Here is a 13,579-nt window from a genome sequence, read left to right as displayed (position 1 = left end):
TCTGTGACCCCTCCTCAAGGGGGGGTACTGTTGTGAATTCTGTTTTCGAACTCCCTCCTGTGGTCATGAATGGTACTTCGGCGAGTTCTGTCCATGGACTCCCTCTGGTAGCTGTGAGTGGAGCTGCTGCTTCTGAGGTTCCTTCCACAGGTGACATAGTTTATTCCTTGGCTGGCTGTTCTATTTAACTCCACTCAGATCGTTACTCCATGCCAGCTGTCAATGTTCTTGTACTGGTTCAGTTCGCTCTTGGATCTTTCTGGTGACCTGTCTACTCCAGCAGAAGCTAAGTCCCTGCTAGTTAATTATTTTTGTTCATTGTTTTCTTGTCCAGTTGGCTATCATGATTTTGTCTTGCTAGCTGGAAGCTCTGGGATGCAGAGTGGCACCTCCGCACCGTGAGTCGGTGCGGAGGTCTTTTTGCACACTCTGCGTGGTCTTTTTGTAGTTTTTTGTGCTGACCGCAAGGTTACCTTTCCTATCCTCTGTCTGTTTCATAAGTCTGGCCTCCCTTTGCTGAAACCTGTTTCATTTCTGTGTTTGTGACTTTCATCTTTACTCACAGTCAATATATGTGGGGGGCTGCCTTTTCCTTTGGGGAATTTCTCTGAGGCAAGGTAGGCTTTATTTTCTATCTTTAGGGCTAGTTAGCTCTTAGGCTGTGAAGAGGCGTCTAGGTCGTGTTAGGTACGCTCCACGGCTATTTCTAGTTGTGTGATAGGATTAGGGGTTGCGGTCAGCAGAGCTCCCACTTCCCAGAGCTTGTCCTGTGTGAGTTTAACCATCAGGTCGTTCCGGGTGCTCCTAACCACCAGGTCCATAACAGATAACTGGATGTGTTGGGGCACTGAATTCCAGAGGATGGGTGATATTCGGGAGAAGTCTTGGAGGCGATCGGGTGAGGAGCAAATAAGCATAGAGAAGAGGAGGAGGTCTTGGGAGGACCGGAGATTACGTGAGGGAAGATATTGAGAGATTAGTGTGGAAATATACCGAGGAGAAAGACTATGGATGGCTTTGTAGGTCAGTGTTAGTAATTTAAACTGGATACGCTGGGAAATTGGGAGCCAGTGAAGGGATTTACAAAGAGGGGAAGCAGGAGTGTAGCGAGGAGAGAGATTAATTAGTCGGGCAGCAGAGTTAAGGATGGACTGGAGGGGTGCGAGAGTGTTAGAAGTTAGGCCACAGAGGAGTATGTTGCAGTAGTCCAGGCAGGAGATGATTAGGGCATGCACGAGCATTTTGGTAGAGTGTGGGTTGGGGAAAGGACGGATTCTGGAAATATTTTTGAGCTGGAGTAGACAAGAGGTGGCGAGAGCTTGGATGTGCGGTTTGAAGGACAGGGCAGAGTCAAGGGTTACCCCGAGGCACCGGATTTTGGGGACAGGGGAAAGTGTGATTTCATTTATTTTGAAGGATAGATAGATCAGGTAGGGAAGATATGCGTGATGGAGGAAAGATAATGAGTTCAGATTTGTCCACATTGAGCTTGAGGAAGCAAGAGGAGAAGGAGGATATGGCTGATAGACACTCTGGGATTCTGGAGAGCAGAGAGGTGAGATCTGGGCCAGAAAGGTAGATCGGAGTGTCATCGGCATATAGATGGTACTGGAAGCCATAGGACCTATAAGTTGTCCCAGGCTGAGTGTATAGATTGAGAAGGGTAAGGGTCCTAGGACAGAGCCTTGGGGGACTCCAACAGAGAGGGGGCGAGGTGAAGAGGTAGTATGGGGGTAGGAAACGCTAAATGTGCGGTTGGAAAGGTATGAGGAGATCCAAGATAGGGCAAGGTCTTTGACCCCAAAGGAAGAGAGGATCTTTAGTAGGAGGCAGTGGTCAACTGTGTGGAAGGCAGAGGACAGGTCTAGGAGGAGGAGTATAGAGAATTGTCTGTTAGCTTTGGCTGTAAGTAAGTCGTTAGTAATTTTGCTCAGGGCAGTCTCAGTGGAATGGTGGGGACAGAAGCCAGATTGTACATTGTCATAGAGAGAGTTAGATGCAAAGTGAGAGGAAAGTTCAGCATGGACGTACTGCTCAAGGAGTTTGGAAGCAAATGGGAGCAAAGATATGGGGCAATAGCTGGACATACCGCTTGGGTCAAGGGATGGCTTTTTGAGGATAGGTGTGATTGTGGCATGTCTGAAGGCAGAGGGGAAGGTACCAGAAGTTAGTGAAAGGTTGAAGAGATGGGTTAGGGATGGGATTAGTGTGGTGGTGAGGTTGGGGAGGAGGTGGGATGGGATGGGGTCAAGTGCACAAGTAGTGAGTAGTGTTGAGCGATACCTTCCAATATCCAGAAGTATCGGTATCAGATTGGATCGGTTGACATCCAAAAAATATCGGATATCGCCAATACCGATACCCGATACCAATGCAAGATAATGGGACACAAATATCGGAATGTAAATAAGCCCTTTCTGTCCTTCTACATCCTGTTCCAGAGGGGGGAAGAGTGTGGGCGGTGCATGGGCGGACACTGTGCGTGTCTGTGTGCGGGCGGGGTCTGTGTGGGCCTGCCGGGAATCTGTACGGGCCTCTCGGGGGTCTGTGCGGGCCTGCTGGGGCTCTGTGCGACGTGCCGTGGCTCTGTGCGGCGTGCTGGGGCTCTGCACTTGTGTGTCGTGGCTCTGTGTGGCATGCAGAGTCTCTGTGTCTGTGTGCCGCATCTCTGTGCAGTGTGCCGGGGCTCTGTGCAGTGTGCCGGGGCTCTGTGTGGCATGCCAGGGCTCTGTGCCGCGTGTCGGGGCTCTGTGCGTGTGTGCCGCGGCTCTGTGCTGTGTGCCGGGGCTCTGTGTGGCGTGCCGGGGCTCTGTGCGTGTGTGCCGGAGCTCTGTGCGTGTGTGCCGTGGCTCTGTGCGGAGTGCCGGGGCTCTGTGCGTGTCTGCTGGGGCTCTGTGCGGCGTGGCGGGGCTCTGTACGGCGTGCAGGGCTCTGTGTGGGCTGCCGGGGCTCTTTTTGTGCCTGCCGGGGCTCTGTGCGGCATGGCGGGGTTCTGTGCGGGCTGCCGGGGCTCTGTGCGTGCCTGCCGGGGCTCTGTGCGGCGTGTCGGGGCTCTGTGCAGCGTGCCGGGGCTCTGTGCGGGCTGCCGGGGCTCTGTGCGTGTGTGCAGGCATCGTCCGATGGGACTATAAGTCCCATCGGACGATGCCTACTACAGTGACAGTGATTGACACATTAGCCAATGATGGGACAGTAGTAGTCCCATCTAGAGTTGAGCGACCTTGACATTTTTAGAGTCGAGCCGGGTTTCGCGAAACCCGACTATCTCAAAAGTCGGGTCGAGTGAAATCGGCCGATTATGACGTAAAGTCGGGATCGACCGAAACACGAAACCCAATGCAAGTCAATGGGGCAGCATAGTCGGCAGTGAGTGGGGGCCAGGAAAACACCTAGAGTGCCCATTTTAATGTCAAAACCATCCATTCTTCTTAATGAAGCTTGTCAAGCGTAATTTACCTTATAATAATTGGAAGGCATTTGAAATTGGGGGTCATTTGGCTAAAGTTGTGGTGGGTAGGGCTGGTTCAAGTAATTAGTGGGCCCAGGAAATCTGGACCACGTCACGGCAGTGGAGCAGGGAGAGGTAAGTATTTCAACTTTGCAAGTGCTGTGAACCTGAGCAAGCAGGGGGGGCCCACTCGTTGGCATTGGCACTGGCACAGGGCCCCTCAAAGTACAGCGGTGTGTTTGCACGGCGGGGGCGCCTCCCACCGGCAGCAACACTTTTGCGTACCATGAGAGGCCCTGTGCCAGTGACGTCGCCAACTAGTATTCCTCCCCCCACCTGATGAAGGAACCTGCACTTTCATCTGCACCTTCCTGTTTGTCCCCGTGTAAGGTGGTATGGTATGCGGGAAGGGGGACCTGACTTTCAGCAGGGTCACAATCTTGCAGTGTAGCGTGCACGGGAAATGTTGCGTTATGGGTCAATGTACCAGCAGACTCATCTATCACTGGCTGGGCAATGGGCAGGATGAGGAGGAAACACAGATATAGGCCCAAAGAATAAAGTGGGCTAAATGCAGTTCAAAATTGGTAACACAGGACTAATCAGGGGGCATTGCAGTGGAGGACAACTGGAATGAGAGGCTGACACAGAGAGTAGGCCCAAATCAGTAAGTAGTCGAAATGCAGTTCAAAATTGGCAACAGTAGTAAACAGGCGGCACAGCTTTGTTCAGTGGAGGAGAACAGCAAGGAGTGGCAGACACCGATAGTAGGCCCCAACCCAACTAGTAGGCCAAATGCAGTCTAACATTAACAACTACTTAACGAGCGCCTGAAAACGGAATTTCAGGACAGGAAACCAGGAGAACAGCAAGGAGCGGCAGACACCGATAGTAGGCCCCAAACCAACTAGTACGCCAAATGCAGTTGTTCCGTTTAACCACAATTTAATGAGAGCTTGAAGATAGAAGTTCAGGAAAGGCAACCTGGAGAACACCTTGGAGTGGAACACACCATCTCTCTACACCCCATACCCAATTTGTAGGTCTAATGCAGCGTAGTTTCCAACAACTACTAAACGAGAGCATGATGATCGAAGCATTGGCGAGGAAACCTGGGGAACACCTTGGAGTGGAACACACCATCTCTCTACACCCCATACCCAATTTGTAGGCCTAATGCAGCGTAGTTTCCAACAACTACTAAACGAGAGCATGATGATCGAAGCATTGGCGAGGAAACCTGGGGAACACCTTGGAGTGGAACACACCATCTCTCTACAGTGGAACACACCATCTCTCTACACCCCATACCCAATTTGTAGGCCTAATGCAGCGTAGTTTCCAACAACTACTAAACGAGAGCCGGAAGATCGAAGCTCAGGAAAGGCAACCTGGAGAACACCTTGGAGTGGAACACACCATCTCTCTACACCCCATACCCAATTTGTAGGCCCAATGCAGCGTAGTTTCCAACAACTACTAAACGAGAGCCGGAAGATCGAAGCAATGGAGAGGAAACCTGGGGAACACCTTGGAGTGTAACACACCATCTCTCTACACCCCATACCCAATTTGTAGGCCTAATGCAGCGTAGTTTCCAACAACTACTAAACGAGAGCCGGAAGATCGAAGCAATGGAGAGGAAACCTGGGGAACACCTTGGAGTGTAACACACCATCTCTCTACACCCCATACCCAATTTGTAGGCCTAATGCAGCGTACTTTCCAACAACTACTAAACGAGAGCCGGAAGATCGAAGCAATGGAGAGGAAACCTGGGGAACACCTTGGAGTGTAACACACCATCTCTCTACACCCCATACCCAATTTGTAGGCCTAATGCAGCATAGTTTCCAACAACTACTAAACGAGAGCCGGAAGATCGAAGCAATGGAGAGGAAACCTGGGGAACACCTTGGAGTGTAACACACCATCTCTCTACACCCCATACCCAATTTGTAGGCCTAATGCAGCGTAGTTTCTAACAACTACTAAACGAGAGCATGAAGATCGAAGCAATGGAGAGGAAACCTGGGGAACACCTTGGAGTGGAACACACCATCTCTCTACACCCCATACCCAATTTGTAGGCCTAATGCAGCGTAGTTTCCAACAACTACTAAACGAGAGCCGGATGATCGAAGCATTGGCGAGGAAACCTGGGGAACACCTTGGAGTGGAACACACCATCTCTCTACAGTGGAACACACCATCTCTCTACACCCCATACCCAATTTGTAGGCCTAATGCAGCGTAGTTTCCAACAACTACTAAACGAGAGCCGGAAGATCGAAGCTCAGGAAAGGCAACCTGGGGAACACCTTGGAGTGGAACACACCATCTCTCTACACCCCATACCCAATTTGTAGGCCCAATGCAGCGTAGTTTCCAACAACTACTAAACGAGAGCCGGAAGATCGAAGCTCAGGAAAGGCAACCTGGGGAACACCTTGGAGTGTAACAAACCCTCTCTCTACACCACGGAAGGGCTGATTCTTAGGAAGGAAGGCTGTCGGAAAGAAGCAGGGCGCGTCCGAGGGTGATTATATTCTTATTAGGTATATACTCACCCTCGGACGCGCCCTGCTTCTTTATTTGTAATGAATGTTTATTTGCAATGTGGTTTTGACTTACTCTATTTTTTTGGTAAATAATGATTTTATTATTTTCATTGTTTTGCATCTTCTTGGCAATAATATAAAGAAGACGCGACAGGACAACACTCGGTGGATGCCATATCTGTGTTTAAAATTGAAAAAACCTTTCAGTTAACTACTTGCAGGAGAAAGTTATTGTAGCTGGTGGCCATTTTTAGTACTGTACCAGATTTTTGTTGTATGTGTTTGTTTTTAATGTTAAAATGTCTGCATTTGATATCTCTCCAGTATTTTCTTTTTTATAAGCAAAATACTTATTTTTATATTTTCTGATGTTGGTTCCAGGGGTACAAGGGCAGCAGTGGTGTGGTCAGTGGAGGCCTAGTGGAAGGAGTGACCGCAGACAGGCATCGAAGGCCTAAAATAATAACACATGGCTGTAGGCAATTTTAAATTGGTTCCAGGGGTACACGGGCAGCAGTGGTGTGGTCAGTGGAGGCCTAGTGGAAGGAGTCACCGCAGACAGGCATCGAAGGCCTAAAATAATAACACATGGCTGTAGGCAATGTTAAATTGGTTCCAGGGGTACACGGGCAGCAGTGGTGTGGTCAGTGGAGGCCTAGTGGAAGGAGTGACCGCAGACAGGCATCGAAGGCCTAAAATAATAACACATGGCTGTAGGCAATTTTAAATTGGTTACAGGGGTACACGGGCAGCAGTGGTGTGGTCAGTGGAGGCCTAGTGGAAGGAGTGACCGCAGACAGGCATCGAAGGCCTAAAATAATAACACATGGCTGTAGGCAATTTTAAATTGGTTCCAGGGGTACACGGGCAGCAGTGGTGTGGTCAGTGGAGGCCTAGTGGAAGGAGTCACCGCAGACAGGCATCGAAGGCCTAAAATAATAACACATGGCTGTAGGCAATTTTAAATTGGTTCCAGGGGTACACGGGCAGCAGTGGTGTGGTCAGTGGAGGCCTAGTGGAAGGAGTGACCGCAGACAGGCATCGAAGGCCTAAAATAATAACACATGGCTGTAGGCAATTTTAAATTGGTTCCAGGGGTACACGGGCAGCAGTGGTGTGGTCAGTGGAGGCCTACTGGAAAGAGTCACCGCAGACAGGCATCGAAGGCCTAAAATAATAACACATGGCTGTAGGCAATTTTAAATTGGTTACAGGGGTACAGGGGCAGCAGTGGTGTGGTCAGTGGAGGCCTAGTGGAAGGAGTGACCGCAGACAGGCATCGAAGGCCTAAAATAATAACACATGGCTGTAGGCAATTTTAAATTGGTTCCAGGGGTACACGGGCAGCAGTGGTGTGGTCAGTGGAGGCCTAGTGGAAGGAGTGACCGCAGACAGGCATCGAAGGCCTAAAATAATAACACATGGCTGTAGGCAATTTTAAATTGGTTACAGGGGTACACGGGCAGCAGTGGTGTGGTCAGTGGAGGCCTACTGGAAGGAGTCACCGCAGACAGGCATCGAAGGCCTAAAATAATAACACATGGCTGTAGGCAATTTTAAATTGGTTACAGGGGTACACGGGCAGCAGTGGTGTGGTCAGTGGAGGCCTAGTGGAAGGAGTGACCGCAGACAGGCATCGAAGGCCTAAAATAATAACACATGGCTGTAGGCAATTTTAAATTGGTTACAGGGGTACACGGGCAGCAGTGGTGTGGTCAGTGGAGGCCTAGTGGAAGGAGTGACCGCAGACAGGCATCGAAGGCCTAAAATAATAACACATGGCTGTAGGCAATTTTAAATTGGTTCCAGGGGTACAGGGGCAGCAGTGGTGTGGTCAGTGGAGGCCTAGTGGAAGGAGTCACCGCAGACAGGCATCGAAGGCCTAAAATAATAACACATGGCTGTAGGCAATTTTAAATTGGTTACAGGGGTACACGGGCAGCAGTGGTGTGGTCAGTGGAGGCCTAGTGGAAGGAGTCACCGCAGACAGGCATCGAAGGCCTAAAATAATAACACATGGCTGTAGGCAATTTTAAATTGGTTACATGGGTACACAGGCAGCAGTGGTGTGGTCAGTGGAGGCATAGTGGAAGGAGTGACCACAGACAGGCATCGAAGGCCTAACATAACAAAAATGTCAATACAATGGTATTGTCAGTGGCAGGCATTGAAGGATGTCAGCGCATAGACTAAACATTGGTGGAGCTGTGAGATAATTTTGCAAGTGGTAGAGCACTGTTTGAGCTGGGGTGGGGGGAAACTGTCTTGTGGCCGGCGGTACAGGCCCAGGGCCCCTCATATTTCAACGGTGTGTCTGACGTTGGGTGCGCACCACCACCGCCAGAGACACTTTATTGTACTAGGAGGGACCCAGTGGCAGTGCCGTCGACCAAAAGCGGGCTCACCCACCTCTTCAGACAAACTGCACTCTCACGGGTGCTGTCGCCAAGTGTCGATACCACGGCCCCGTGTGGGGAGTTTGGCCATTTAGTGAGGTGTAAACATGTCGTATGCTGGACAATCAGGTGCAGAAAATTACGAGATTGGAAAAGGCATTCAGAATAGTCCACAGGCAAGACCTTTTCATAGGAAAGCTAGGTGTCAGCCGGGCAAGGTGGGGCAAAAGATTTCGAAATCCAGTTGTGGTTCATTTTAATGAAGGTTAGATCATCTACATTTTGGGTAGCCAGACGAGTCCTTTTTTCTGTTAGTATTGGACCTGCAGCACTGAATACTCTTTCTGATAGGACACTAGCTGCCGGGCAAGCAAGCTCCTGCAATGCATATTCTGCCAATTCTGGCCAGGTGTCTAATTTTGATGCCCAGTAATCAAATGGGAATGACGGTTGAGGGAGAACATCGATAAGGGATGAAAAATAGTTTGTAACCATACTGGACAAATGTTGTCTCCTGTCACTTTGAATTGATGCTGCAGTACCTGTCCTGTCTGCGGTCATAGCAAAATCACTCCACAACCTGGTCAGAAAACCCCTCTGGCCAATGCCACTTCTGATTTCTGCCCCTCTAACTCCTCTGGTCTGCTGGCCCCTGCAGCTCGTGTGAGAACGATCACGGGCGCTGTGTGCAGGGAATGCCAGAAGCAAACGGTCAACAAGAGTTGATTGTTTGGTTGCTAATATTAGTTCCAAGTTCTCATGTGGCATTATATTTTGCAATTTGCCTTTATAGCGAGGATCAAGGAGGCAGGCCAACCAGTAATCGTCATCATTCATCATTTTAGTTATGCGTGTGTCCCTTTTGAGGATACGTAAGGCATAATCCGCCATGTGGGCCAAAGTTCCAGTTCTCAAATCTGCGGTTGTGCTTGGTTGAGGGGCAGTTTCAGGCAAATCCACGTCACTTGTGTCCCTCAAAAAACCAGAACCCGGCCTTGCCGCGCCACCAATTTCCAGTGGCCCCGGAAAAGCTTCCTCATTAAAAATATAATCATCCCCATCATCCTCCTCGTCCTCCTCCTCCTCTTCGCCCGCTACCTCGTCCTGTACACTGCCCTGGCCAGACAATGGCTGACTGTCATCAAGGCTTTCCTCTTCCTCAGCTGCAGACGCCTGATCCTTTATGTGCGTCAAACTTTGCATCAGCAGACGCATTAGGGGGATGCTCATGCTTATTATGACGTTGTCTGCACTAACCAGCCGTGTGCATTCCTCAAAACACTGAAGGACTTGACACATGTCTTGAATCTTCGACCACTGCACACCTGACAACTCCATGTCTGCCATCCTACTGCCTGCCCGTGTATCTGTATCCTCCCACAAAAACATAACAGCCCGCCTCTGTTCACACAGTCTCTGAAGCATGTGCAGTGTTGAGTTCCACCTTGTTGCAACGTCTATGATTAGGCGATGCTGGGGAAGGTTCAAAGAACGCTGATAGGTCTGCATACGGCTGGAGTGTACGGGCGAACGGCGGATATGTGAGCAAAGTCCACGCACTTTGAGGAGCAGGTCGGATAACCCCGGATAACTTTTCAGGAAGCACTGCACCACCAGGTTTAAGGTGTGAGCCAGGCAAGGAATGTGTTTCAGTTGGGAAAGGGAGATGGCAGCCATGAAATTCCTTCCGTTATCACTCACTACCTTGCCTGCCTCAAGATCTACAGTGCCCAGCCACGACTGCGTTTCTTTCTGCAAGAACTCGGACAGAACTTCCGCGGTGTGTCTGTTGTCGCCCAAACACTTCATAGCCAATACAGCCTGCTGACGTTTGCCAGTAGCTGCCCCATAATGGGAGACCTGGTGTGCAACAGTGGCAGCTGCGGATGGAGTGGTTGTGCGACTGCGGTCTGTGGACAAGCTCTCGCTTCTGCAGGAGGACGAAGAGGAGGAGGAGGGGGTGCGAACGGCTACAGCCAATTGTTTCCTAGACCGTGGGCTAGGCAGAACTGTCCCAAACTTGCTGTCCCCTGTGGACCCTGCATCCACCACATTTACCCAGTGTGCCGTGATGGACACGTAACGTCCCTGGCCATGCCTACTGGTCCATGCATCTGTTGTCAGGTGCACCTTTGTGCTCACAGATTGCCTGAGTGCATGGACGATGCGCTCTTTAACATGCTGGTGGAGGGCTGGGATGGCTTTTCTGGAAAAAAAGTGTCGACTGGGTAGCTCGTAGCATGGTACAGCGTAGTCCATCAGGGCTTTGAAAGCTTCGCTTTCAACTAACCGGTAGGGCATCATCTCTAACGAGATTAGTCTAGCTATGTGTGCGTTCAAACCCTGTGTACGCGGATGCGAGGCTAAGTACTTCCTTTTTCTAACCATAGTCTCATGTAGGGTGAGCTGGACTGGAGAGCTGGAGATCGTGGAACTAGCGGGGGTGCCGGTGAACATGGCAGACTGAGAGACGGTGGGAGATGGTATTGTTGCCACCGGTGCCCTAGATGCAGTGTTTCCTACTACGAAACTGGTGATTCCCTGACCCTGACTGCTTTGGCCTGGCAAAGAAACCTGCACAGATACTGCAGGTGGTGCGGAAAATGGTGGCCCTACACTGCCGGAAGGGATGTTGCGTTGCTGACTAGCTTCATTGGCCGAGGGTGCTACAACCTTAAGGGACGTTTGGTAGTTAGTCCAGGCTTGCAAATGCATGGTGGTTAAATGTCTATGCATGCAACTTGTATTGAGACTTTTCAGATTCTGTCCTCTGCTTAAGGTAGTTGAACATTTTTGACAGATGACTTTGCGCTGATCAATTGGATGTTTTTAAAAAAAATGCCAGACTGCACTCTTTCTAGCATCGGATACCTTTTCAGGCATTGCAGACTGAGCTTTAACCGGATGGTCACGCTGTCCTCCAACAGGTTTTGGCTTTGCCACGCGTTTTGGGCAAGATACGGGCCCGGCAGATGGAACCTGTTGCGATGTTGATGCCTGCTGCGGCCCCTCCTCCTCCGCTTCAGAACTGCTGCCGCCTGCACCCTGTTCCCCCAATGGCTGCCAATCGGGGTCAAGAACTGGGTCATCTATTACCTCTTCTTGTAGCTCGTGTGCAACTTCGTCTGTGTCACCGTGTCGGTCGGTGGTATAGCGTTCGTGATGGGGCAACATAGTCTCATCAGGGTCTGATTCTTGATCAGCACCCTGCGAGGGCAATGTTGTGGTCTGAGTCAAAGGACCAGCATAGTAGTCTGGCTGTGGCTGTGCATCAGTGCACTCCATGTCAGATTCAACTTGTAATGGGCATGGACTGTTAACTGCTTCACTTTCTAAGCCAGGGACGGTATGTGTAAAGAGCTCCATGGAGTAACCCGTTGTGTCGCCTGCTGCATTCTTCTCTGTTGTTGTTTTTGCTGAAGAGGACAAGGAAGCGACTTGTCCCTGACCGTGAACATCCACTAACGACGCGCTGCTTTGACATTTACCAGTTTCACGAGAGGAGGCAAAAGAGCTAGAGGCTGAGTCAGCAAGATAAGCCAAAACTTGCTCTTGCTGCTCCGGCTTTAAAAGCGGTTTTCCTACTCCCAGAAAAGGGAGCGTTCGAGGCCTTGTGTAGCCAGACGACGAACCTGGCTCCACAGCTCCAGACTTAGGTGCAATATTTTTTTTCCCACGACCAGCTGATGCTCCACCACTACCACTACCCTCATTACCAGCTGACAATGAACGTCCCCGGCCACGACCTCTTCCACCATACTTCCTCATTGTTTTAAAAATGTAAACAAACTAACGGTATTTGTTGCTGTCACACAAATTACACGGTGAGCTATAACTTCAGTATGATTTAGCTACCCCTTTACAGGTGAGTGAGACCACAACGAAAATCAGGCACAATGTTACACACTCTGTTGTTGGTGGCAACAAATGAGAGAGATGCCACACACGCAGGACTGTCACTGAAGCACAAATGTAAATATTAATCTCCCACTGATTTGATTTTTTTTTTTTTTAAGGGAGACTTTAGGAAAAAAAAAATAGAATAAAATGATTTTTTCAGGAAGAATTTAGAAACCAAATAAAATAAAATGATTTTTTCAGGGAGAATTTAGAAAACAAATAAAACAAAAAAAGGCTTTCTATGGCCCACTGAGTGAGAGATGACGCACACAGGAGTCAGGAGTGGCAAACAAGCCCAGAGGCCAATATTTATCTCCCACTGATTGATGTAGTGATTTTTTCAGGTAGATTTTGGAACCCAAATCAAGCTAAAAAAAATAATAGGCTTTCTATGGCCCACAATTGGAGAGAGAGAGAGAGATAGCACACCCAGGAGTCAAGACTGGCACACAAGCAGAAAGGGCAATATTAATCTCCCACTGATTTTTTTTTTTTTTTCAGGGAGACTTTAGGAAAAAAAAAATAGAATAAAATGATTTTTTGAGGAAGAATTTAGAAACCAAATAAAATAAAATGATTTTTTCAGGGAGAATTTAGAAAACAAATAAAACAAAAAAAGGCTTTCTATGGCCCACTGAGTGAGAGATGACGCACACAGGAGTCAGGAGTGGCACACAAGCCCAGAGGCCAATATTTATCTCCCACTGATTGATGTAGTGATTTTTTCAGGTAGATTTTGGAACCCAAATCAAGCTAAAAAAAATAATAGGCTTTCTATGGCCCACAATTGGAGAGAGAGAGAGAGATGGCACACCCAGGAGTCAAGACTGGCACACAAGCAGAAAGGGCAATATTAATCTCCCACTGATTTGTTTTTTTTTTTTTTTTTTTCAGGGAGACTTTAGGAAAAAAAAAATAGAATAAAATGATTTTTTCAGGAAGAATTTAGAAACCAAATAAAATAAAATGATTTTTTCAGGGAGAATTTAGAAAACAAATAAAACAAAAAAAGGCTTTCTATGGCCCACTGAGTGAGAGATGACGCACACAGGAGTCAGGAGTGGCACACAAGCCCAGAGGCCAATATTTATCTCCCACTGATTGATGTAGTGATTTTTTCAGGTAGATTTTGGAACCCAAATCAAGCTAAAAAAATAATAGGCTTTCTATGGCCCACAATTGGAGAGAGAGAGAGAGATGGCACACCCAGGAGTCAAGACTGGCACACAAGCAGAAAGGGCAATATTAATCTCCCACTGATTTGTTTTTTTTTT

The sequence above is a fragment of the Ranitomeya imitator genome, chromosome 1 (genome assembly GCF_032444005.1).
Source record: "Ranitomeya imitator isolate aRanImi1 chromosome 1, aRanImi1.pri, whole genome shotgun sequence".
Lineage (NCBI taxonomy): Eukaryota > Metazoa > Chordata > Amphibia > Anura > Dendrobatidae > Ranitomeya > Ranitomeya imitator.
This window is presented reverse-complemented; position numbering follows the sequence as displayed.